Source organism: Pogonomyrmex barbatus, unplaced genomic scaffold (genome assembly GCF_055798465.1).
Source record: "Pogonomyrmex barbatus isolate J1 unplaced genomic scaffold, ASM5579846v1 scaffold9, whole genome shotgun sequence".
Classification (NCBI taxonomy): domain Eukaryota; kingdom Metazoa; phylum Arthropoda; class Insecta; order Hymenoptera; family Formicidae; genus Pogonomyrmex; species Pogonomyrmex barbatus.
In genome coordinates, this window is record NW_028297193.1 from 4,938,645 (window position 1) to 4,964,539 (window position 25,895).

The window sequence follows — 25,895 nt, forward strand, 5'->3', positions numbered from 1 at the left end:
CAAGGAATTATCCGGAGGGAATTGTCATTAAGATGATGCTGAACTCATTTTTATACGCCGAATAAGAATGCAGTAATTTTGATATCGGTTTATTTTTTGTATTTTGGATTTGGAAATCCTTTCTCCATGAAGATCCTTTCTCCATTAAAGTTTACGCACTAATATGGTGACTAACATATGAATTTTGTATCAAGAACGAGAACAATTTTTTTAATTTAGATTTTTTTTGCCACTCATTACTTTAATATTGACAGCTTTGGCATCCAGATATTTGCTTTACATAAAAATTGTACAGTCTATACTTATCAAAATTGATATCGCTACACTAGAAGATTACATGAAGAAACAATAGAGTTTATAGAATTAGATATTTAAAAGTTAACATGAAAATTTGTTCACATGTATGCAGAAATATATGTATGAATATATACATAAATCAATGTATATTTAGATGTACACAGATATGTGTGACGTTTTTGTCGAAGTTCGCTCGTCTCTTCACCACCTTAAGAGTAATGGATTTTCACTGGGAAAAGCTTTAACTTTTAAAATCGCCAAGGAATCTCGAAACCAACAGGAAGTGAACGAACGTCTTCGAGATCGTTCGATGTAGAATTCAACGCGTGGAGCAGGGCAAGAAAGGCCATCCGCGGTCCAAAGAAAAGCGCTATCGCGACATCATACGTAGGCACATAACGGTAAAACCATTCATTGAACTTTTTCGCTCGCGGTTAGGCCGAGTCTCCTTTCGCAGCGCGAAACATCACGAACGACGCAACGACGAAGCGACGTTTCGAGGGCGCGCGCTCGAGAGAGAGAGAGAGAGAGAGAGAGAGAGAGAGAGAGAGAGAGAGAGAGACAGAGAGAGAGAGTAAAAGAAGATGCCGTAATCGATGTAACGAGCAGCAACTCCATTCACCATATCGGGGATAAGTGGGATCGCGAGTGCGTTCGCGATCCGAGTTCGCGGTTTACAGCGGAGGTTTATGATGAAAATTTCCTTCCGATAATTTCGTGCTTCGATCTTCGTTTACGGGAGATACGTTTCTTCCTACGATTTGCGCGCGTTTCTTTTAACCACCGTCAGCGGCTTGTGAGAACGGCAGACCATTCTCAAAACGGAAATTCCACTGGTCTCCACCGTAATTCTTGCGAATTAGATAATTAACGTCGCGGCGAGAATCGTAACGCATTGATGAACGAGACAAGGTAATTAGACGTGATTCACTTTCTTATGATTTATCGATATACGAATATTACAGGGCGACCGACATTGATGCGGCAATGTATCAATTATAAACTGTGATTTTCAATTTTATTGTAATTGGATTTTTCGGATTGGTGATTTAAATTAATTTGTTAAAGTAATTTGATTTTTAATTAATTAATTAATTTGTCGAAACAATTTGGAAAACGAGTTAAAAGTTTCTGATGCGTGATTAATTTGTAAACAATTTATTTTATTTACTTTATTTATTTTATTTGTTAAATTTATGAATTTCATTTATTTATTAAATTTATGAATAAGTCAACCGTTTGTGAATTGCTGAAAATTTCATTTATAAAAGGAATTATTTACTGAATATTTGTGAAAACAACAGCACGTTAGGTACATAATTTTGATCGCAGACTCCGGGAAAAGATTACGAGGGACATCAAGTCGCTTTCTTTCGAGAAGAAGAAGTGAAACATATCGATAAGCTTTGTTCTTACGTACTTAGGTCCCAGGAGGCGAGCGTGATCTTTTCGAAGTAAGTCGGGTCACGCGAGAAGCGGAGGAAAGTTTCTATCGACTTACTTGTATATCTTTGCTAAATGTATTAGCATTTTGTTTTCCCTCTGAGATATTTGATCGCCTATCGAACTTGATTGTTTCGAGATTGGGCTGATACGACATTAATTTCGATTATGTAGCACATTTGCGACGCTTTTCTATAAGATTTTCTGTGATGATAAAATTTAACACGCAGTTATTTAAATACAATACTGTATTATTTAAATACAATACTGTGCGTCATGATATTACGTAAATATTTAATTGAATATACAACCTACCAAGTTTCTCCATTGTTATTTAGTTTCTCCTACGTAATCAAAGAATTAAATCATAAACTTATATATAGGTTAGAAGACATATATATATATATATATATATATACATATATATATATATATATATATATAAAATTTTGTGTTTATTATATAATCTATATTTATGAATATGATAAATGTTAATTCACAAACAATTTAATAGGATCGTAATCTTAATTCTTATCATACATTACCATTAATTATTACGCAGTTAAAAATCAATCTGAAATTAATCTAAATGCTAAATTATTTTCTTCGAAATTGATTTTTTATTAGTTCTACCGTTAAATAATCTAAGAGGCCGTAATCGAATAAATAAACGTAACATTGATCTCAGATAATAATGTTCCCGGAAATACGTTATTCGAGTTAGTAGTATTCAGAAACTACACGCTGACGCTTACCTGTCACGTATTTCCACAACGGCTGAATTACTTCACTTACCGCTATCTGTCTTATTAATCGCGAAAGTACCGTCGTGTCTCAGTCTAGTGCTATCTAAGTCGGAAGTAAATCAGTACTACTCACGGTAGAACATTGTGAAACACCGGTGGTTGGTTCTGAGGTGTCTTGACACCATATATGCATAAAAGCGATCCGACGAAGAAACGCAACAAGAACTCTGACTTTCAACGTTTAACGTAATTAATAATGAAAGAAGTCATTTAAATAAATGTATACTCTAACCGTTGATGAGTTAAACAGACTTAAATTGCGTTTAAGATTAGATCGAAAAACATGTTATATATTTAATTTCTTAACTGCGAACAGTTAGGGAAAGTGACTCTTACTTTCAGACATGAAAAGAAGAAGAAAATAAAAATAATTAGATATACTCGCTGTTGTATTTTCTTGTCTTTTTATGCATAAGATCAGGTTTTATATATTTTTAAAAAGAAAATGTAATTGGACAAAAACGCAAAATAAGTAGCAAAAGTTTCAGAGACTGCACATCTATAATTAAGGATTATTGATTAATAATTAACCTATCAAATATTGTTGTTTTCTCCTTTTTATTATCTCAGTCTCGTAAACAACATTTTTGTAAAAATCAATAAATCTTAAAATCATTTTACATGTCATCTTTTAATAGAGAAAGATTCACGGAGCGAGACTTGATACAGCAAATTGACATGAAATTATACGACGACAAGATAATGCGAATGCAATATGTTTTTCATTTTATGAGGCAGTCATTATCGCTCAACAACGTAAACAACTGCATTCCAATTTTATAGATCTTGGCTCTGAGCTAACGTATTTCTCTAATCATGTATGCAGAGTGCATACATAAGTCTCTTGTAGAGGATACACCTGTTCGACATCGAGCAGTTGACCAACGACCCTTCTTCCGTTCTGAATATGCGCCAAACGAGAATTCTACGTCAAATAAAAAGATATTAAGCCATCAATTAATTTTGTTAATAAAAATATATAACTTTTTCTATCTTCACTTTTTAAAAGTTTAATCTCGATTATAATTCGATTTATTGTTCTTAAAATATTTATATTCATAATTTTTGCAAATAATTTTTCAATATAATTAACTAGGCTAAAAACGATATTAGAACTTATTTATATTATTGATTATTATTTTTTTTTTAGATTTTTTATTTATTTGCGTAACACACGAAAATAGGTAAAAAATCATTTCTTACGTATTTATATTTTTCGATTGGTATCGCGATCGGAAATATATTTAATCGCTGATATTTGTTTTTTACGAACGACTTATATATTTTTAAATGCAATACAGATAAAAATATGTCACGTTGTCTTTATGGTTTTCCTTACATGTATAAAAATAGATTTTAACCGGTTTCTCACCATGATTCACGGAAACGAAAACGATCGACACGAAAAGAAACGAAAATAAATTGCGTCGTTTTTGCTCTCGTACGGACACGAACGGAACATTTTTCATTGTTAATCCCTCCCCCCCCTCTTTATAAAGAACTATCGCCGAGAACGCTACGGTACGTATAAGCCGGTTTCGGGGATGCGGTATTTCTGAATTAAAACGATGTCGCCCCCTTCGGCGGGAAGAGATGGGAGGACGAGAGGGGGGGGGGGAAGCGCACCTCGCATCGTCCTGCGTGGATTATCGCGCACGAATGTTGTACCTCTATGCGTGCGTGCTCGCCGAGATGCATCGCTTTGTGCCACCATTAAAAGTGGCCAAGTTAATAAACTACGCTCGTTGAAGGCGCGCCGCACCGCGCCGCATCGCGCGCGAGGATTCCCTTTATTTTCTATCTTACGTTTTCGAGCTCTCCGCTCTTGCGTTCGCGAGATAATAGCCGACTTACGCGTGCCGTAACGCAATTAGTTAAGAAGATGCCACGCCGCTTTTACGTGATTCATCATTCATATTCGAAGATATAATGAGAGAAGAGGGAAGAGATTACATCTCTTCCCGTGTAAAAATTCCGCCTTCTCTAATTGACCAACTGAATATCGAGTGGTGGAGATATGATTTTTAATCCGCGTAAACCATCGACTCTCTTCGCATTTTCCCATCTTGCAGAAAAAACGCACGGAAGTATTCCCTCCGATTTTGATGAGTTTTTAATATATTATGTATGCTCATAAACGGTATATATAGTATGCGTGTGGAGAAGTTTGTAATTATTTTTTAAAAATGATAAATTCTGAAAAAATAATTTTATTATAGGATTATGATCGAATTCTCTTTTAGAGGTGTCTCATCCCCAAATGTGAATTTTTACAAAATTTAAAAAAATTTTTAAAAATTAGTATTTTTACAAATAAGTAAAAAAAATAGAACAAATTTCACCATATGCATTAATAAATGATTTTCTTTAAAATATAAATTATTTATAATTCTTTTTCGCTAAATGAACAAAAAATGGTATGTGCCAATTCACAGATTTGAATACATGTCTCTTATTTTGTTCTAGAATACAACATATTAAGAGCTCATTAAAATCGAAGGAAAACACTTCCGTGCGTTTCCTGGTTAGATAAACGAGTCACTCTCATTTCTTCCGAGATGTCTCGGAAGTCGTCGATTGCTCCATCGATTCCTCGCACGACCAATCGCGGATATGAACTGACGGTGGAAGAGACAGCAGTGAATTTTTTCCACTCTCGTTTTCTTCGTTTTATAACGCAGCTGCGGGCTTTGAAAGCTGTCCGGCCGCCAATCGGGGAATCGGCAGCCGCGATCGAGATGCGGATAAGATCGCACAGCCACCGCCTACAATTTATAAAGTTCCGCTCACCCAGCTTCTCTCAAGTCCAAGTTACCCTCGGGCTAACACTCATGTGTTGTGCGCGAAAAGCGAACTCGCGCAAAAGAAGAAGAGGAAAAAAGGAACGGAAAAAGGAGGCACAGCCGCGGGTGCTCGTGCAAATTTGAAAGCGAAATCTCGCGCGCTACCGATCGTTCTCTCTCGACCTCGCTCCCTCTCGACATTTCCGCAGATTCTAATTGAGGTTTAATTCGATCAGATAGATATTACGATACAAAGTCGCCGCCGCCGCGCTCGCTCTTACCTTCGTGGTGAATTAGATCGCTTCGAAAAATCGTACCACGCGAGAAAAACTCGATGCACCTTTCACTTGCGACGTTAAGTATCCGTACTGATCCCAAGGGATCGTGAATAGGAATATGTTTGAATGGAAAGTAACGATTAATTTAAATCTGAAATAGATGGGAAGATCGGAGTTTCCTAAATATTATTGATGTCCAACGAAATTCCGATTGGGAATTCGGAAAAATTGAAAATAGGCAATGAAATTATTACATAAGTGTGACAAATAGATTTTGTAATTTAATATCGGACAAGGTAGATCAATCATTATATTATAAGGACCTATAAAATGTTTTACGGGTGATAGGTAATTAATACAATGAACAACGGGATAACAGGGAAGCGTTACAAGCGGAGCTGAAACAGGTGCAGATACCGATCGATGATCTACGATCATTGTAAAGCTTTTCTGTAATTATAGCGTGACTCTTGTGGATCGTAATTAAATCAGCGCCAGTGATTTATGGGATTCCCATCGACGAAGAGAGCAAAAGATGTGGATCACTCTCAATTAGTGTCTGTCGACATCATTTATCAATGAAACGAGGAGAAAGCAATTTTGCGTTCTGTCGGTACTCATCATCCATCCGGAAGATCGGAAGGGTGTTATTAATAATACTCGCGGGGGGAAAGTTCATCTGCATTTCGTCAGACATAAAAATTCTATAATAGTAGCGGTAAAGATAGATGTATACGATTAATATCGGCCACATGATAGATTCGTCCTGATTATGACACAGCATGCATAATGCACAGATTATACGTGAGGGAACATAATTTTTATACGCTTAATTGTCAAGATTGCTGAGAAAGTTTGCTGCGACATATAATAAATAACTTTCTCAATCGTAACTCTACAATGACGTAAAAATTAATTCAAGATATCTATCTTTTGACAGAGTGTTTATTATGAGTCTGTGAGTGTCTGAAAGGAAATGGACACTCAGGAAATTTGTTGTTATGTCTTGAGAAATCAGGGAATCCTCACGGAACTTTATTGAAACTCAAAGAATTTTTGCGAAGTTGCGTTTTATAATATTTTATCTTTATATTATTAATCGGAAGTTTACTGAATGAATTATTAATATTAACAATGAATCCATCCATCCATTTTTGAACATCAGAGAATGACTAATCTAATATTCAATATTGATAATAATTTTTTATTAATGCAATTTTTTTAAAGACGGATATTTATTTTAATAGTTTTATAAAAGTCAAATTTTGTATCGGTTACGCATTACATAATTTTTTATTTGTAGCTTTTGACAATAAATTTTAGAAATTTTATTTATTATAAAATATTTATTTTTTAAAATCCTTATAGTTTTTTTATCAAATTTTTCAAGTTTGATTATTTAAATTCGAATGATTTTTAATTTTATTTTATAATTAAAAAATTTTTATGAATGGAAAATATTAAGTACTTTACACAAAACACAACATACATTTATGTGTAAGATAGATTGTAAGAAGATTTAAAAATACTTTTATTTTATCTGGAATTTTATCTGGACAATTCCTTTGGAAGTCAAGGAATCTTCAGGGAATTTCTTTTCGGCTTTAAATAGATGCCGTATTTTATCTCGATTTAATTATAATTTCAACATGAAAACAAAGATATTTTATGATCGTAGAATTATCTTTCATAAATATTATTTCATAAATATTAGATGTATAAACAAATATCACCAACTTGATATTTTTCCTGAATAAAAATTCTATTTTTAAATTCCTCAAAGAACCTACGATGTTTCATTAAAACGCCCACATTCTCGTTTCGAGTACAGCGCAATTGCATTAGGGAAGAATACTTTCAGTTGTACGCGTCGTGTCAATTTGGCGGTTAGTGACCGAGTGACCGGGACGAGGAGCGGAAGTCTCGGCTTTAACAGCCGGCTCGACCAGCCTACCGTGTAGGAATCGCCGGCAGCGACGAGCGAGGCACGCATCGCGCCAAGAACGCCAAGAAAGAGGGACTCGCCACTCGTTGCACCGCGAGTTCAACAGCTGAATCTAAGTATGATTTACCGGGCGCCGACGTTTCGTGCCGCGCCGCGCCGCGCGATGGAATCCCGCGCGAGGATCCCGCGTCCCGGCGTCCGGCTCGTTCACTCGTTGTGCGAGAGAATCGCGTTGCATGGCCACGATCGCAATAACGCGGGGACTTAGCGCGGCTTTCCAGCCGCATGATGCACTGCCGCGTTCGCCACTTCATTCCGCGTGACTCCGTTCATCGCGATCGCGCCCGCGCGCGATTGAAGCACGGTGAAACCGTTTCTACGGGAGAATGGCTCGGGCATGATTAATAGCGGCCGCGAATAGCGATAGCGACTAATTGTAACTTTTTAGAATCAAATATCCGTGTAAGGGGCACGTATAAACGGTGTGGCGTGCCCGGCGTAATTAGAGTTTGAGGCGTACGGTGAACCCCTTCAGGATTGAAAAGGCCCCGGATAATGAGTTGGAATTCAGAGCGAGATTCACGTAGGAGTGCGATTGCTCCAGATATAATGGGGAATTCAGATATAATAAAAAAATAGTAAACGGGCACGTCTAACTTTAATTAATCTTATTTTTATTTGAAATTTATGATATGATAAATAAAAAATAAAAATAATAAAAATAAGAGAATAATAAATAAAAAATATTGAACATAATTTTTGTCGGAATTAATACATACATGTACATCAGAAACTATATGAACGAAGATATTTTTTAACTTATTTAATTACTTGGAAACCATACAAATCTCAAGAGAAATCATATACTTGATTTGTTTAACTCGGCGGTCCAGAAACGTGTAATTTCTCGGTCAGCAAAGTATTACTTTCTTGCTACTCGGGTCAGATTATGTGCAGCGCTGTATTATTATCTGATAGCTCGGTAACCACCGCGAGAGAGAAAAGAAAATGGTGTGCCAAGAAATATTTGATCCGCACTCTAACGTGATGTTGCGTTATTTCGCTTTATGCACCTTTCTCAGCGCGCAGCTGGCAGATTGAATAACCCAAGAGTTATCGAAAGAGCCCGTTTACTCATTAAAACGAGCATTTGTATTATTAGGGAGAAGCACCGTCGGGGATGAGACGCGATCTTACGCTTCGCGGAGCATCGTATTTACGATATAATGTTAACAAAGTTCAAAGTTGAATTGTTTGAGATCTCGCTCGGAATTTTCGTCGTTTGCCAGGAAAGCTAAACTGAGCTCGTATCCCACCGACAATTAATAGTGGCGTTGTTATTAAACTCACGTTTCTTCAGAGTTTGTAAAAAGATTATATAATACTTTATCAACCCTAAATACGCGATAGAGTGGCGGAAAAAAAAGAGTGCGGATTCTTTTCCCGACGACAAATCCGTCGTTTCTATTAGTCACTCGTCGGCAATCAAGTCAGCGAAACTTTAACCGAGAATCATATTTTGCATATCCGAGAGATGTTGATTGTTGCGTGCGAAACAAGAGCGTAGTAAATGTTGTTTGCTCTTTATATATTCAAAACTTCGATTACTTAATATTTAAACTTCGATAAATATCACATATCTCTATCGAAGAAAAAAACATCCTTTTAGTAAGCGGATAATCCAGTTCGATTCCTGGCAAGGAGGTGATTTTTCGCAATAAAAAAATTTTCGAAAAGAGGAGAAAGAGGATAATCGATTTTCATAAATTTGACCATCAATTTATTAAAAATCTTAGCTTTAAACTGCCGCGTCTCTCCAAGTCTGTTAAAAGTAAGGGGCTGACTTGCGAGATAAAGCAACTGTTTCGAATTTACAGAAATATAAATTCAATAATAAAAGGATCATTAGACTTCTAAGATCTAATCCACCGAGCAATACCCTCCCTGGTTTGTTATTTAAATTAAATTTATTCAATTAAACAATTAAACTTCGATTCGATGACACTAAACGCTCCGGTTCTCGAACATTGAAACTTTTCTCGAGGAAAAAAGAAGCCTAAGGAGCTTTTGAGAAAATTTCGAGTAGCCGTCGTTAAATTTGACGTCGGATACCCCGCTGCATAAACGTGCGCGGTATACGCGGGATGCTCGGACATCGGAGATTCTCCGGTGTGTGCGACGTCTTCCCGCGGAACGAGAGACCTCCGCGAAACCGCCCTGCAGAGGCGAGGCATTATGCGACGCCCTTGAACGCCCGAGCGAGCGTTCGCCAAGTTACTCGAGACACTCGCACGTACGGTCGGTCGTCGGCGACGTGGCCGCTTCTAGTTGCTCGTCCGGAGGCAGGGAGAAGTACAAGCTCATTAATCCGGATGCTGCTGGTTACTGCCAGCGTCGAAGCAGCGTGCGCTGTTAATTAGGCCATGCCACGTTATATGAAATTAGCCGAAGCGTAAATCCCATCGTGCCCTCCCCTTTCCTCCCCTCCCGATTCGCCTTCTCGTGCGCGGCAGAGAACGAGACGTCTGGGACTGTTTTAAAACCCGGGGGATACCGATCTCGGCAGGATCACTCTTGTTCCGGAGAACAATGCTCTGTTTTCGACTTCCAACTTGGCGGCCGGCTTATGCATACAGATGCGGATTAGCGATACGCACAACTTGATCTGATTCCCCTCCGTGATCTGCGTACGTCATTTTTCCCTGTGAAAGCAACAAGTATACGCGCATCCTCTATTGTCGTCTTTGAATGAGAAATTTTCTTGTTATATTCAGATACAGCACTCTGTAGTAATCGGGGCATTGTCTCACAGTGTTTCTGCGAATATTGCAATCCTCGTATTATTTGCAAATACCATTAGGCTTCATATAAGTATTGTTTAATGAATTTTGAAAGTATAATAATTTAAAATATTTTTGTAATCTTCATAATTCGATGCACTTCTGGCGTAATGCAATTTTTAAAGTTTTAATTTTAAATAATCAATTTTAGAAGAATAAGTCACTCTTTATAAATATTTTAATATTTATATAAAAGTGAATCGAATTTCTTGTCGTTGAAAAAACTAAATATGCTAGTTTTCAAAAGAATATCTTTTTAAATTATTTTTAATTAGACAAGATTCTTAAATTTTTGGCTGCTGAAAACGATACAAGCTAAATTTTTTTTTAGCACGTCAGGTTTCCAAATAATTTAATATATAAAAAATAGATTTTTTGCAATATTTTTAGAAGACTTTTTATAAAAAAAAATTAACGATGTCTTGAAATTCTAATTGGAAATCATGAATATTCATCTCCTATAAAATACACTTTTTTATTTTGATATCTTATTTTTTAATCATGTTATAAAGAATTTTAGAATACAAAGTTTTGCTGAAATAGCAAACTTTTGCAATTTATCTTTGCAAATAAGCATAAATTGCATAAATTGCAAATAATATCTTTGCAATTTATTTTGTAAATTTGTGCTGAAAATAATTTGATTTGCAACAAAATCCATGAGAGACACTTTGTCTGGATTAAAATAATATTTTATTGTAAATAGCCTGATCCAATTACTCGGGACGAAATGTCCAAGTTCTGTTTACGAGATAAGGGAAAAGGAACATTGAAAAGGAGCTTGAAAATCTATTCATATATATATCCCGAGTCCAGGGTTAATATCTTTGAGACGAACAAGGAAATACGAGCGGCATAATGGTAGAGTAGACATCGACGTTCGATGGCGAACGTGATAAGTGTAAGAATGTAAAGAACCGTGGCCATTATACGCGCGAGTATACTGTTTACGACGAGGCGCGATCGTTCGTCTGTGGAGAACATCCGACGGATGCGCAATTACCTGCCTTAACTCGTCCAGTAACTCCTGACGGTTGTCCAATTTACGCCGATACACGACGCGTGGCGATGCGAGGACGATCGATCGGGAAGGACAGGATTGAGCATGTTGGATGGCGTCTTGGCGTCTACCTCGAGGGAGAGTCCAACGCCAAAGTGAAACACCGGACGAGGTGGCAAAGCTCGCGCGAAAAAAAAAGGACGTTCCTCCCGCCCCCTCCCCCGCCCCTCGTCGGCGGCGAGAAATCGAATCATTTTCCAATCTACTTGCGGCTCCTTCATTTCCGCGTTCGTCGCGCTCGACATCGCCGAGCAAGAACCTGCTGACCGGCCGTAATCGCGAACACGAGGCGAATAGGATACCGGAAGATGGATGTGCCACAGGTTTCCCGGCGATGAATTTAATTTTCTATCGGCCGTGCCGTTTACAATCGTTGAGATATAAATATATTAACACGCGGATTAGTTTCGAGGAATGTGGCGTCGCGACGCTCGTTTTATTTTGTATTCGCGCGAGCGGATTCCTCCGGCGGACTATCTTTGAAGATATTCACGCAAGACGATGCGCAAGAAATGAGAGCGGACTATCTCGGAGTTATTGCGCGTGAAGAGGGAAAGAGATGCGGAGGGCAAAAGGTGTGGCTACCGTATTGTGAAACGCAGCAGACGGTGTCCGTTAGATCCAGATAGACGTAAATGCAGAGCTCAAGCATCCGGACGCGATCTCTGCCTCTCTTATTTGCCTCTGGATGATTCCGTTAACTTACTAATAATTCAAGGTTTTTATCTAATTTTTAACGTTCTAATAACGTTACAATTGTCCAAGCGCTTGAGATAACTAAGTTGCTAATAGCAATGATTAAAAGTATATTAACATATACTAATGGTTGAAAAATATCAATCTATATTTAAAAAATATATAATAGATTTATAATGTATTAAGTCGAGATAAGTTATAAATAATAAGCTAATAAGTGGCATTGCTTGAAAGACAGGATCTTTATGTCTAGTAATTTTTTTTTGTTGAATTTGTTTATAAATTCAGAACAATTGCTTATATCACGAACTACGTTATTATTAACGGACTTCCAACATAAAAATTATATTAATAAATCAATAATCAAATCTGAAAATCAATCACATTCTTTTCTCTCTTTTCTCTATATATAAAATTCTTAGCACGAAATAATAATCTTTTCCTAAAAAGAACATGTACTAAAGACGAGAATTGGTGTTCTCATTTTAAGCGAACTGATGACGTATCTCAAGATACGTTCGTTTCGAATGCTTAAAATGTGCAGCGATCGCCAAGGTGGGCCATCGAAAGTGGATCACAGCAAAGTAATTTTTTTTCGGTCTTGTCTCTCTTTTTCTTTCATCGAATCCCGATAACTCCGCTTTCGTATGCGAAGTGACGCAAGAAAGTTGAATAAATTGATTCGGGTATGAACTCATATCGATTTAATAATCGTAAGTTAATTCATAAATTCTCAATCGAAAATACGTCAAATATATTTTTATACTGTACAGCGCTGTGTCGAATTTCCTTAAAAGAGATGACACATGAGAGGTTTAAATCAGTAAAAATACATGTATAAAAAGATCAATTTTATTAAAAAATGTATTCGATATGAATATATAAATATAAAGTAATTTATTCAGCTAATTAATTTAATCGTTAAAAACTTTCTTTATAGAAATTCGTAAATTGGTAAAATTTTTTAAATTAATTCTCTCTTTTTACATACATGGAGTATAAACCTTCTCTAAGATTTCCAAGTCTTAATCGACTGGTGTTGTTATTAACCCGGACTCGAGATTACTTCTATATATTTGCTGCTAGATAAGCGAAAGTACCGCCAAAAGCGAAGGTGAACTGCATGTATAAATGTAAAAAGAAAATTATACCGCCTACAACAAGAATGCGTATAAAAAGAAATTTGTTTAAAAAAATGTTGAAATAAAAACGGCTTGCTTTCTTCGACAATTAACAGTTTTATTTGCCTTGTACTTAACACGCGTTAATATCACGTTTAGTAGATCTCGCTCTCGCTTTTTTTTGTCCGTTGATTCCTGCGCTGAGGCAGCTCTTAATAGAACGTTAATAGAACAGAACATTTATACAGAACACATTCGCAAATTACGCGCGCACACACACACGCACACACACACACACACACACACACACACACACACACACACACACACACACACACACACACACACACACATACGCTCGCAAATACGTCGCCTCGGGTTATACAGTCAGTGGAGCACCCACATACGTGTACATACAATGCGGCGATGGTAATCAGTGTGCGATTACATCCCGAGTGATCTCACAACTAGGTGGTCTCATCTCCCTTCTATGGACTAATAATCTACCCGATGTCTCTTCGATTTAGCTCTGAGCGTCCCGCTTCACCTGGTCCTCTCTCGGCGTGTAGCTCCTATTCGTCCTCCTGTTTAACGGCCCGTATTACGTTCGCCTCGTACCCCGTTGAGCTTCGCGACATTTGAACAATTCGCTCGTACCATACAATGCGTCCTCCTATATTACCGTGCGCATCTGCGGCTCCATGATATTTTGAGATTCTCGACAATTGAGTCATTCAATTGAGTGAGTGAGTGAGTGAGTGAATGAGTGAGTGAGTGAGTGAGTGAGTGAGAGAGAGAGAGAGAGAGAGAGAGAGAGAGAGAGAGAGAGAGAGAGCAGTAATCAAGTCAAGTCGAGGAAAATTTTCATTTTCATTTGGAACACTTATTAAAACTGACAAAACTTATTTTTTTTATAATTCGTTTAATTATTAAGAATTGGGAGAATATTTCAATCAGAAATTAATTAAAAAAGAAATGGTTTTACGACAAAGTTTATGGATAGTGATAAGCAATGATAAGAGTAAATTAAAGATTGAGAATATTTGCGTAATATATTATAATTATACATTCTCAGGATGTATTCAAAATATCCAATATACATGGTATAAGCATTGCTTGTGTGTCTTCAGGATGTACTCAGAACATGTACATTATTTATTGCATTCTCAGAATGTACTCAGAGTGTTACTCGTATTACTCGTATTTTCTCAAGATGTACTTACAAGGAAACGTATGAAAGTGTTCCTTCCGATTTTAATGTATTCCGCTTTTAATATATTACATTCTAGACCATACTCTCGGTTTGTGCGTATAAGCACATATAAAAAAATTATTCTCTTATTTTAGTCTAGAATATATAGGGTTGGATAAATCAATATTACATTTTAACTAAATTAAATTAAAGTTAATGGTTTATAAAATTAATTTACGTTAAAAGTTACATGAACAAAAAACTAATTTAGCTAAAAGCTGCATTAAAGTTGAATTACCTTAAATTAAAAGTTAATTTTAAAAGATATTATTTATGTTAAATTAAAATGTTGTAACTTTATAAAATTAAAATATTTTAAATGACAAAACAATTACAATATAGATTATCAAATGAATTTAATATTTTATTTAAATATTTAGATAAATTAAATTTATATGAAACAACAAAGAAATTGTTTTTTTTTATATGAAAATGCATTCTTTCTTTTGTTTCTAGGAAAAAATTAATAAGTTAAAATTTATATGTTTTAAAAATAACTAATTGAAATTATAAATTAATTCATTTCAATTCAAAATTAGTTAAGTTAAAAGTTATTAACTTTTTAACTTTATTAATTAATTTCTAACTTTTTAACTTTTTAATTACTATCCAATCCTGAGAAAATAACATATTAAAGCTCATTAAAATCAGAGAAAGATACACTTCCATTTTCTTGTTAGTAAATCGTTACTCGTATGATCTCTATATGATAAAAAATATTAGCTACGGATCGTTTAAATTATACAAGATTAAACTCTTGTTTACGATGTCATGCGAGCGGCTATTTTATGCCATGTAACGGCCGTATATCGATCACAAAAACGCAACGTTACGTCGTCCATCAATGTACAAGCGTGCGAAGTTCCAGTAACATCATTTATCGTACGTAGCCCTATGAATGAAGGAAAAATAAATGCGTTCCGGTTTTGCACGACCTGTTTTGCGCGAATAAAAATATACTTGGCCACGGTTCGTGACGTGCTGGAGCGCGTTTATCAAGGATACTCTTTGCTTCGTTCATTCGAGATTTATACATCAGGCGAGACACTATGTACATATGCATATCCACGTGAAAATGAGCTTCTTATAAAATTTACGCTATTTTACATACATGCTTTTTAGCATCGTCAGTGATCGGGTTAACTAGCGCATGCTTCCGCGGACCGACGAGTTTTTCAGTCTGAAAACCAGCGACGATGATGATGATGATAATCGCTCGTCACGATAACAAGTGACAACATTGTTTAACGCGTCATCCACTTACGAATTTACATCGACAATTATTTTTCCACTATTTGCTTCGTGTCATTTTCCATCAATGTAGATTAATTTTAATTTCGGCTTAATTTATTTTTCATCTTATTTTAATTCTAAAAATTAGAAGAAGATAAAGAGTGAATTAATTTGAGATCAATGTTAATCTACGTGGAAATGAATATTAAAAAGAAAATTTTTGATAACATATAATTTTTCTGAAAATGTGGCCAATTGTTGTAGCTGTGAAACAAAAATTGATTCCAGCTTGTCGAAAAATTCGAGAGAAAGTGCGGGATATCGCTGAGGCGTATTCTGCATATTTAGCAATAAGCACGTGAGACTTTAATAGGGTAATCATCCAAAATTATGAGCATTTAATGCAGAAAGGCAGAAAGCGCGGTGGAATCTCGCCGGCGAGTTACTACTACGAGGAAATTTAAAAATGAAGAGATAGCCGGTGAATAGTAATAAAGAAAATGCTTAAGAGGCTCTGGCGAGATAATCCCCGGGTTGACGGTATCGGAATTCGAGGGTCCACCCCGCATTTTTACCGCTCGTTCGTATACTGCCCGTTGCACAGGCCCGTAAAATATAACCACGTTGTGCCGCGGAGAACACCGTTGTTTCCTTTCTTCGAGATCCCGACCAACAGGTTTCCCCGGATAGGTCTCGCAATTTCATTCAAACGCGTTTGCGCGCCTGGGCTACGGCGATATATACCCGTCAGGACCGATTCCGAGAAACCTATCGTGATTTTATGCCACTCTTGGCTATCGCGGAACCCACGGGGATCGGCGGCTTTCCCTCGCATACCGACGCAACGATCGGCATGCGAAGAAAACAACTTGTTTATCGCGACGCGCATCAAAACGTGAAACCGCCAGAAATGGAACTTCCGCCGGAGATGCGGTAAAGACGAAGTTGACGCACAGTTCTGATCGAAAAGAAAACCGATCGAAACGGCAACTCTCGCTATCGTTCGTTTAAAAATTTGCCCACCCTGACAGAGGGTGTAAAATACACACAAATACACATCAAGATTAAAAAAAAGAACTGATCAATTTCTGTTTTATATTACACAATATTTAAACCACAAATTTGCCAAATATTAAGGGTATTGAATAAAAAATGTAGGCTGTGGAACAATTGCAAAGCTTCTCTCCGCGGGAAGGTTGGTAGAAGGGCGAGTAGAAGATAGAGATAGTCTTAAGTCAGAAAGAGTAAAATATTTTCTTATAACCACATATAATAGCTAAGATATCGCATAGGATTTTTTTTGTTGAGAATTTTCGAAAAAGACTTGCTATGAAAAATTTTTTTTGGTCTTAAAAACCAAAATTCAAAATTTATTTTATTTAGATAAAAGTTCCAAAATTTATTTATTTTAGGTAAATGACTTAATATATCAAAAGAATTATCCATATCATACATAATCTTTTTAAGAATATTCTTGCCAAATTTAAAATCTTCGAAATTTCGAGGAAATATCATTCAAAAAACATGATTTCGAGAAAAACGCAAAAGAAAAAGGGAAATAATTTTTTTTATATAATAAAATGAATTTTTTATCTTATCTCTATTCTGCTTAAGATTTCAAAAACTTTGAGAAAATGCAGAAAACCAAAATTGACTTTTTGTGAACTGAATTTTGCAAATCGAATTTTCAAAATAAATAGATCCCTTAAATTCTCTCGTGTAAGTGTTATATAAAATTGTTGTCGCTTTTAATCAATCCTCTATTTAAAATCTACGATTTGTTTCGGCTATCAATTGTCAAGTCTGACCTTTCGTTTCTCAATGCAAAGCAATTGTCGGTAAATCGGGGAATGGGGCTGGAACTTTTGACCTTTACGTTCAGATTCCATTCTTTCCCGGCGGCTGTAGACATTCCACGCCGTAGTCGGTCGTCGTATCACGATATTACGTTACGTGTAATTAGTGTTAGTCTAACAACCGATAGCTGTTATTAACCCACATCGGACTTTTCATTCAACCGCGTACGCCAAGATTTGTACGGAATTTCGCGAATTGGCAACTTTTCGCGACGGCGAAATTCCCGTATGAATGACAAAATCGGCGTATTGCTGTGTCTTTCGACACCGTCGTAATCGTCTTCTTGATAGCGACGTCATGCTGATACGCAACAAATTCTCGAATCGCATGAGACTGCATCTGACCTTAATCGAGACAAAAAGTAACACGGCGCAATGCATTTTCGTCCAAATAAGGCGACTTTCGCCATGTCACTTCTGGACTTCTGTCGAATACATATACTATGTTATCTCAAGTTTCTTCATACCAAATAAATATTTCAATCAATCTTTTTTTTAATCAAACTCTTAATAAACATTGTCTTGATTTCTAAAATTCTTTAATGTGACTTTATAAATATCCTTATACGCATCTTCTTATCCATTCCTCTCATACCTCTCTCCGTTCGAAGTTTAAAAAATTAAAAAAATTTTTTCTAAACTAAACTATTTTAAATGTAGCAATAAAAATTAAAAAAAAAACGATATGCAATTAACATAGAAAATTATATTTATTTATCTTACATACAAAAATATTCTTTAAACATTTCTGAAATAGATTAACATAGATTGACGTGGCACGATACGAGTATGTTCTCTGTGAAAAAATGTTGAATTGCATACTTCATGAAAAAGAAGAGCGTTTTTCGATCTCATTGACGCAATCCTAATCGCATGTAGGTTTCTCGCTCGCTCAACCCGTTCCGATCACGCAGTCACGCTCCTCCGGGCTTGTAGGACGCACCTGTTCGCGAAGTTGAGCAAGTCCTATTCGCCTACGAGAGATACGGACTGACGGTCGTGAAGCCTCGATTGATATGCTACTCTCTCTCTCTCTCTCTCTCTCTCTCTGATCTACGACATGCGCGTTGACATGTACCCGAGTGTAACCATCGATATAAATCAGTATCCCATCGAGTCGCCTAAGTTCGAAGGATACTGTCATACATTATTATGTGCAGAAATGCGTGTACTTCACAATGGTACATTTTCTTCTATTACTCTACACACTGTCGAGTAGATGAAGACTCTAAGAGTCGTGAGAGAGACAAATTGAAAACTGTAAACGATACTTCTTTGTCTTGATATCTAATCTTTAGATATTAAAAATTAATATAATGAAGAAAAATGTAATTTGAGGGTAGAATATGAAAAGGAGATGTATGGAATCCTCTGTATGGAAATAATTATTTTAACATTTTAGAAAAAAAGAAAAGAAATTCCGCTAGTAGAAAAGAAGAAAAAGAAGGTACGTGCGATATTAAAATACGTACATATAAAAGTTTTATTATTTATTAAAGCATTATTCATTTTATTATATCATTGTTACAAGAATTGTCACAAAAGTAAAAGATGAAAGATTAATTGATTATCACCTTACAAGCTTAAATCTATCGTGTAATGTCACGTATAGGTGTGTTGTATTACACTTGTACAGATTAAGCAACAATTGTCGCCTACGGTTCTCATTAGCATTTCAAGTTCACCGCTATGCGGACTAGTTTCGACATATTTTTCAAGTTCTTACTAAATCTCTCGAAAGATCACTATTCCTCGAAGTATTGAGAAACGCAATATAAATTTAACTCACACGAAGAAAAATTCGCCAGACAATAAAATCCTCGTGCAGATCACCGCATACCTATGACCTACGATGAATTTTGCATATTTATTAACATTATTTCGAGACTTATAAAAAATCGTACATGAGAATATAAATAGACGTATAGAATAAAACATTCTAAAAACTCGTAGAATTCTACTTACGTCAAAGTTATCTGGATTATCCTTTTTAGATTTTTATTAAGATAATATTTTATATAATAATTACCAATTGATTTTTTTCTATTCAACCTAAATAAAATAAGAACAAAAGTAATGTCTGCTAAAAAAATTAAATTTGTAAGTTATTCATACCTGATATTCTTCAAAGTTCTTCGTAAATGGGAGTGAAATTTGAGTTACATGTAAAAATAAAATTCAAATGTGCGCAAAATTCCTTTTCAATCATAAAATCGATTTTATCGACATCGAGATATATCTCGCGGTATCGAAAACTTATGCTATGCCTGAGCACAAAAGTCGGTACACCTATATCCGTATATTATTTATGTAGACTTAACGTCATAAATAAGTGTAACGAAGCATACATACAATTCGCTTAAGCACAACATAGCCATGCTTCCCGTTGGGTGCGATTATTATATCTCCTTTTCTATCTCGCTCTTTCTTTTCCTTTCTTTCGCGCTTTCGCACGTTCTCCACGGAGCGAGACTTAACACGCGATGTGCTTGGGCGAATAAACAAATGTCATCGTTAATTTATCGTCTAATAGAGTGGAGCGCGTTAAACGCGAATGTCAAGACCCTGTGTTAATAGGATCGGCCGCGGGATAATCGTGCCTTTTTCCAGCGACACTCTCGCTCGAAGAAAAACGAGAAAACCGCGCGCGCGTTTCTTCTCGGTTCTTTAATTTCTCGAAAGCGGAGAAAGTCAGCTTCATAAGTTTCGAATCATACATCTAAATATAAATTAATAATGTATATAACGGCGAAATTTATTTCAATAAATCGCGAACTTGCGAGATTCTCTCTCCCCCCCCCCCCCCTCTTCCGAAACGGCTTTAAATGATTAGATTTAATGTTGAACAATGAGATAAAATATTTATTTCGAGGAGCGGGATTTGTTTGAGCGAAGAATTTTTTAATGAGAGCACATCTGTGGTATCCTTTGTTCCCATTGAACAAAGTTAGTCGGGGAAACGGGAAGGAATTTCGCGGTGGCTCTTCGTGACTCTCCCCGTTCGGTGAGGTTCTTTGTTCAACGCGTAACACCGGTTCAAAGACGCGTGTAAAGAGGATTCTCCTCTTGCCCTGTTCAAACAACGAAAGGACCACGCGGTCAGTCGTAAACGCTCGGTTTAAGTGCCGCGAGTGCAAGTGTGAAAGCGGTGAGCCCACTTCTGCGTCGACCACGACGACCCGCTCCTTCGAATCCCGATTGTGGGATTGTCCTATTTGCGAACTCTACAAAGAGATTCCGGTGAAAAGATAGGAATTTAATTCTTCAAGGAAACGACGAGTGAAAAAGATATATCTCTTTCAGCTCTTGTGTGCGAAATTGGAATCTGTCGGTGTAAGTATTCCCTTGAATAGCGAATCTTACCGCGGGACAATCGACTATTGTCCGCATTATTAACAAAATGGTTGAATACGTAAATGATTACGTAAATTATTGTTGTATGGGAACGCATACATTCCATGATAGCTTTTGAGGGTTAAAGCAATTCGACAGGATTTCCCCGTGATTTCAACATTTGCTTAATAACGTCGCTAGAAAGCAGTTTAAACGAAAGGTCGGCGTTTACCTCCGGCCATGTATGATCCCTCGTGTCGTTTCGTGTTCCTCAATGGAGCAGGGAAATTAAGTAGGGAAAGTAAGCGAAAGAGGATCCCATTTGTCTCCGGCCGGACGGTTTTATTACCGGCGTGGTAAAACGCTCGGAAACTAAACTAATCGGAAATACGTAAATATACAAACGCGATATGATTTAGCAAACAGTACCATTTAAATAATCGTTTGTTTGCTGCGAATTCTCGAGAGTGCCACGTTTGTTGATTTAGTAATAAGGGACATCGACACTCCAGAATTCTCCAAAGCGAGCGCTAATGAAAGCAAGCGGCCGCTCTATCAGCGAGCAGTCGGAGAAGCAATGCAAACAGGTTTCATCTAGGAAACATGGCGCATTTATGAAATGCAAATGCGCACAGAAGTTGGGAGACGTTCTGTTCCATTGGAAGAGACGCGCATGGCCATGCGATAAGCACACGAGAGTGGCTTCCAAAATACAATGTAAATATGAAACTGGCCAACTTCGATATCTGGAGCTGAGAAATACAACTTATGTGACTTGACTAAAATTAATAAAAAAGTATAATTTAATTACAGCAATGTTACGTTTCTTTCAACAATGATTTATGGATACGTAGTTTTTACACTAATATATTTATATCTTTATATCTTTATATCTTTATATCTATATAAAATATATCTATAAAAAGTTCCGCAAATCTAGGCCAATTACTCGGGCGATGAATGAAGGATTCAAAAACAAGAAAAAAAAATTGATACGAACAGAGGTCTGAAAATGCATTGTTCTCGAGATATTATTATTTTTACGTTAAAATTTGAAATTATTTGCTTTCGAATTTTTTTGCTAAAATTGAAAGAAGAAATGAATTTTCACAACTATGGAATCCTAATCTCTATCAAAAGATACTAAGCGGATGTATCTCCACGTAGTGCATCTTGCGTAATGCTAAAGTAACTTTTATTTAATTCTAATCAAGTTATAAAACTCATAAAGATAGGATCATCTCTTCTTTCAATCTTGATAAAAAAATTCGAAAGCAAAGCAATTTGAAATTTCAACCTAAAAATGACAATAATTCGAAAACAACATTTATGGCGGATCTATGTTCATGCCAATTTTTTTTTCTTAATTTTGAATTTTTAATCACCTCCTGCGCGATTGACTTTCAACTTTGAAACACCTGTATAATTTATTTTTTTTCCATATCCTTTTCTACTCTATTATATTTTCCTGTTATTATCTCTTATCTCTACACAAAGCTGCATAATCGCGAATGAGACCCGGACACAACTAATTTTATAATAAATTACAGGTTACATTACTTAATTAATAGCGCGGCATGCGCGATTATGCTCAAACATTTTGTTGAAGCACCGGTTTGTTGTACATCGGTCTCATCTCGCTTACGGTACCGCGAACAGGACGGGAAATCATGATGCGCGTAATAATCATCTCGCATTGCCATCTGGGACGCGGCAGCTTGCGTTCGCGGTTCAAACGTTACATGGAAAATTGCTTATCACGACGCTAGTATTTCACCGCCGGCTCGTCATTCGTTACCTGCATCTCCGTTTTTACAGGATCCGCATCCACATCTCATATGAGAGAAGTTTAAGCAGCTCAGGCAGCTTGAAACATTAACAGGCGAAATCGGTAAAGCATCGCTACAGGAATGTACAGAATTCCGTCTATTTGATAAATATTCTAAGCAATTATAATTTTATGAGGAAAAGAATAAAATATATACGACATTTGGTATAGTGAAGATAACAGTAGTAAAGAATAAGACCTTCCTTCATCATTACGAATAACACGGAGCATTCAAGAGATGCAAATAGAAATTTCTTTCTTCCTTCCTGCCTCTTTTATACAGAAGAAGAAGAAAATGCCTCTTCTTCTTTCATATATATATATATATATATATATATATATATATATATATATACAGGATTAAAGCCTGTTTTTACCTCCCTCTTCATATATCTGTGGTGCGCACACAGGTGATGCACAGGAATATGGGACTTACAATTTAACGCCGGTTCCGAACGGCACACTTTTTTGGGAAGAAATGCTCTCGTGATTTGCCAGACGGTCGAGAGGAGATACGAATGTATAAAAATATTTCTGTCGAGAACCCGGGGGATCTCTAGCACAGTAGACTAATGCGCTATCCACTGTGCCACGCTCACAAATAGAAACCAATTTTAATAAAATTTAATTTCGAATATTCGAAGCGTTGCTGAACTTTATTTTAATTCTTTTGCGTGTAAAAATAATACTCCACCAACTCCATCAGCACTTTTCGTCGTTAGGATATAAAAATGATCATAAATGAGGATTTATCGTTGAAAAGCGTAAAGGCAATGAGCGTGGAGGGAGGGGCACGTAATTCAACATTTCCTCGGGGCGCACGGATGCCCGAGGCCAGGCGGCTAGGCGGAAATATAGCCGCAATAAAGGCCTAATGCATTGCGCGCGAGAAGAGAGGTACGTTTTACAGCCGGCTCTCCAACGTCACACCTTGCGCTTTGCACAAGGAGGTGCACGCCCGGCGGTGCTTACATCCGTACTCGGGAGACCCGAAATGAACCCGGCGGCAGGATGCGGATGTACGCGCTGATTTATACGATATAAAACGGAGAAAACACACGGGGCTATCGCGGGACGCGAAACCGTGCGAAATTGCAGGTGCAACGGCCGCCGCGCCGAGGCGCACGCACTGTTACGTGCAAGACGCGACGGCGCAATGTTAAGGAATTCATTAAAGGGAATGAACTGTCTTGAGATTGGACTTTTATTTGAGACACCACTTGATGAACCGAGACGAGGATGTTTTTTTTTTCATTTCGAGTTTCTGACGAGAACTTTGTGTGCAAGACGGGTCTTCGTCTTCAAGACGAGATAGGTGATATTTTTGTTAATACAATAATCAATAATGCAACGCGTTTCTGATGCGAAACATGATTGGAGCAGTTTTCTAAAAGGAAAACTAATTTGAGAATTGGAAAATGTATTGATATGAATTGCGATGATTTGTTTGGACTAGTAACAAACCTCGTAATCGGTCATGAAGACTGAAAATTTGTCAGGACAATTATTTGAACCTTATTTGTTGAAGAAAAAAAGAAAAAAAAACCTTTAAAACTATTTTAGTATCGGGACACTTAAAATTTACACGACAAAAAAAAGGCGTAAGGAAAAAGAAAGGTTCTCGAATACTGAGTTGCGGCATATAATAGCACGTGCTGAACTCAAACACATGCAATCATCTTTTATAAATATTTTATTACACGTTATAAATGTTAGCTATAGTCACATATCATTACTAAAAAAAAAAAATAATACCTTAGCGAATGAACGAAATGTCATTCGTCGGAAAATACGTTCCGCAAATCAACACTATATTTTTAACACGTCATGTATACCAGCAATATACGTTTAACTTGTATAAAATTCACGGGTATATTTTATAATTAACATACGACATAAAAAAAATCTTTCATAATTTTTCTAAAGTAAATTAATTAATATTCTTTTACTTTTTTCTATTATCTTTTTTTTATAATTTTTATATTTATGATATGATAATGTTGTACAAAATATATTTTGTTATTTTATAATTTAATTAACATGCGACATAAAAAAAATCTTTTATGAATTGAAATTAATATTCTTTTTATTATGTTCTTTTATAATTTTTATATTTACACTTTAAATAATAATGTTGAATAAAACAGGACTTAAAGTTCTCAAAATTTTGCAAAAATGAGAGACGATATTTTAAATACGACAATTCTTAATGCGAAGAAATGATGTTTGATCCTAACGTGAAATTGAACAACAGTACGTAACGCTGAACGCGCGGTGAAAGTGCGGTTCTTTGACAACGCATTTACAATTCTTATTCGTATACTTGTCGTCGGCTCACGCAGAAACCGATCACTCGTGTATAATATTTTTTTGCGGCTTGAGGCTGCGCGGAATCGATGATACCGAACGAGAACAGCGAGAGGAGGCAAAGGCTTTCCTGAAATTCTCGCGCGATCGGCAGGCAGGCGCGGGATTAGCATTGAATGCAATAACTTATCAAAGCCTGGAAACATCGCGCGGCGAAGCCGTTCGATGCATCTTGATTAATAATGGGGAAGCTATACGAGCTGCTACCTTCGTACGCCGCGTTTTCATGCCGCGGTTGTGCGATAAATTACGGCAACAGAAAACCACGAAGGAGGCACAGCCTCTAGAGAAAATCGCGCTTTGATCGAGCCGGAATTGTCATTCAACAGGCACGATAAAAGCAAATCTACATTCCGCATACACGCGATGCTTTTTTCTCATTAATTTCTCGGGAACGAGATGTTGCACTGGTTATTCCAACAATCAACATATGATATTTTCATAATGTATGAAGATTAATTCCATCCAACGCCAAAAAGTAAAAATAATTCATTAGTATCATTTTTTTTCTCTTTTGCAAATATTATCTTCGAAGGACTGCGTTTTAACGAATTAAGAGAAAACAATCAATCATATTTTTTATGGCGATTGGACTTTATCTCATTAATTTAATGAAAATGTAAAAAGAATCAGAAAAGAATCAAAAAAGATTGTGTGAAATTTAATCAGAGCACGTTGAAATGTTATATAAATCTCTATCTCTGTCTCGTATCACGCCTCGCTTCAAGTCGGCCGGCGTTTGCGGTAAAGTCGCAAT

General features: G+C 36.5%; 2 protein-coding genes across 5 annotated transcripts in view; one reads left to right on the forward strand and one right to left on the reverse strand.

Moving 5' to 3' along the window:
- Cad99C (cadherin 99C) overlaps window positions 1-25,895 on the reverse strand; it is a 113,006-nt gene that overhangs the window by 39,199 nt on the left and 47,912 nt on the right. The gene's annotated exons all lie outside the window — the stretch shown is intronic.
- The window catches only part of LOC105429062 (uncharacterized protein C15orf61 homolog), a 40,724-nt gene continuing 22,076 nt past the window's right edge, over window positions 7,248-25,895 (forward strand). The window contains exon 1 of the mRNA XM_089084838.1: window positions 7,248-7,668. The gene's annotated coding sequence lies outside the window, so the exon portion shown is untranslated. The remainder of the gene's footprint in view (window positions 7,669-25,895) is intronic.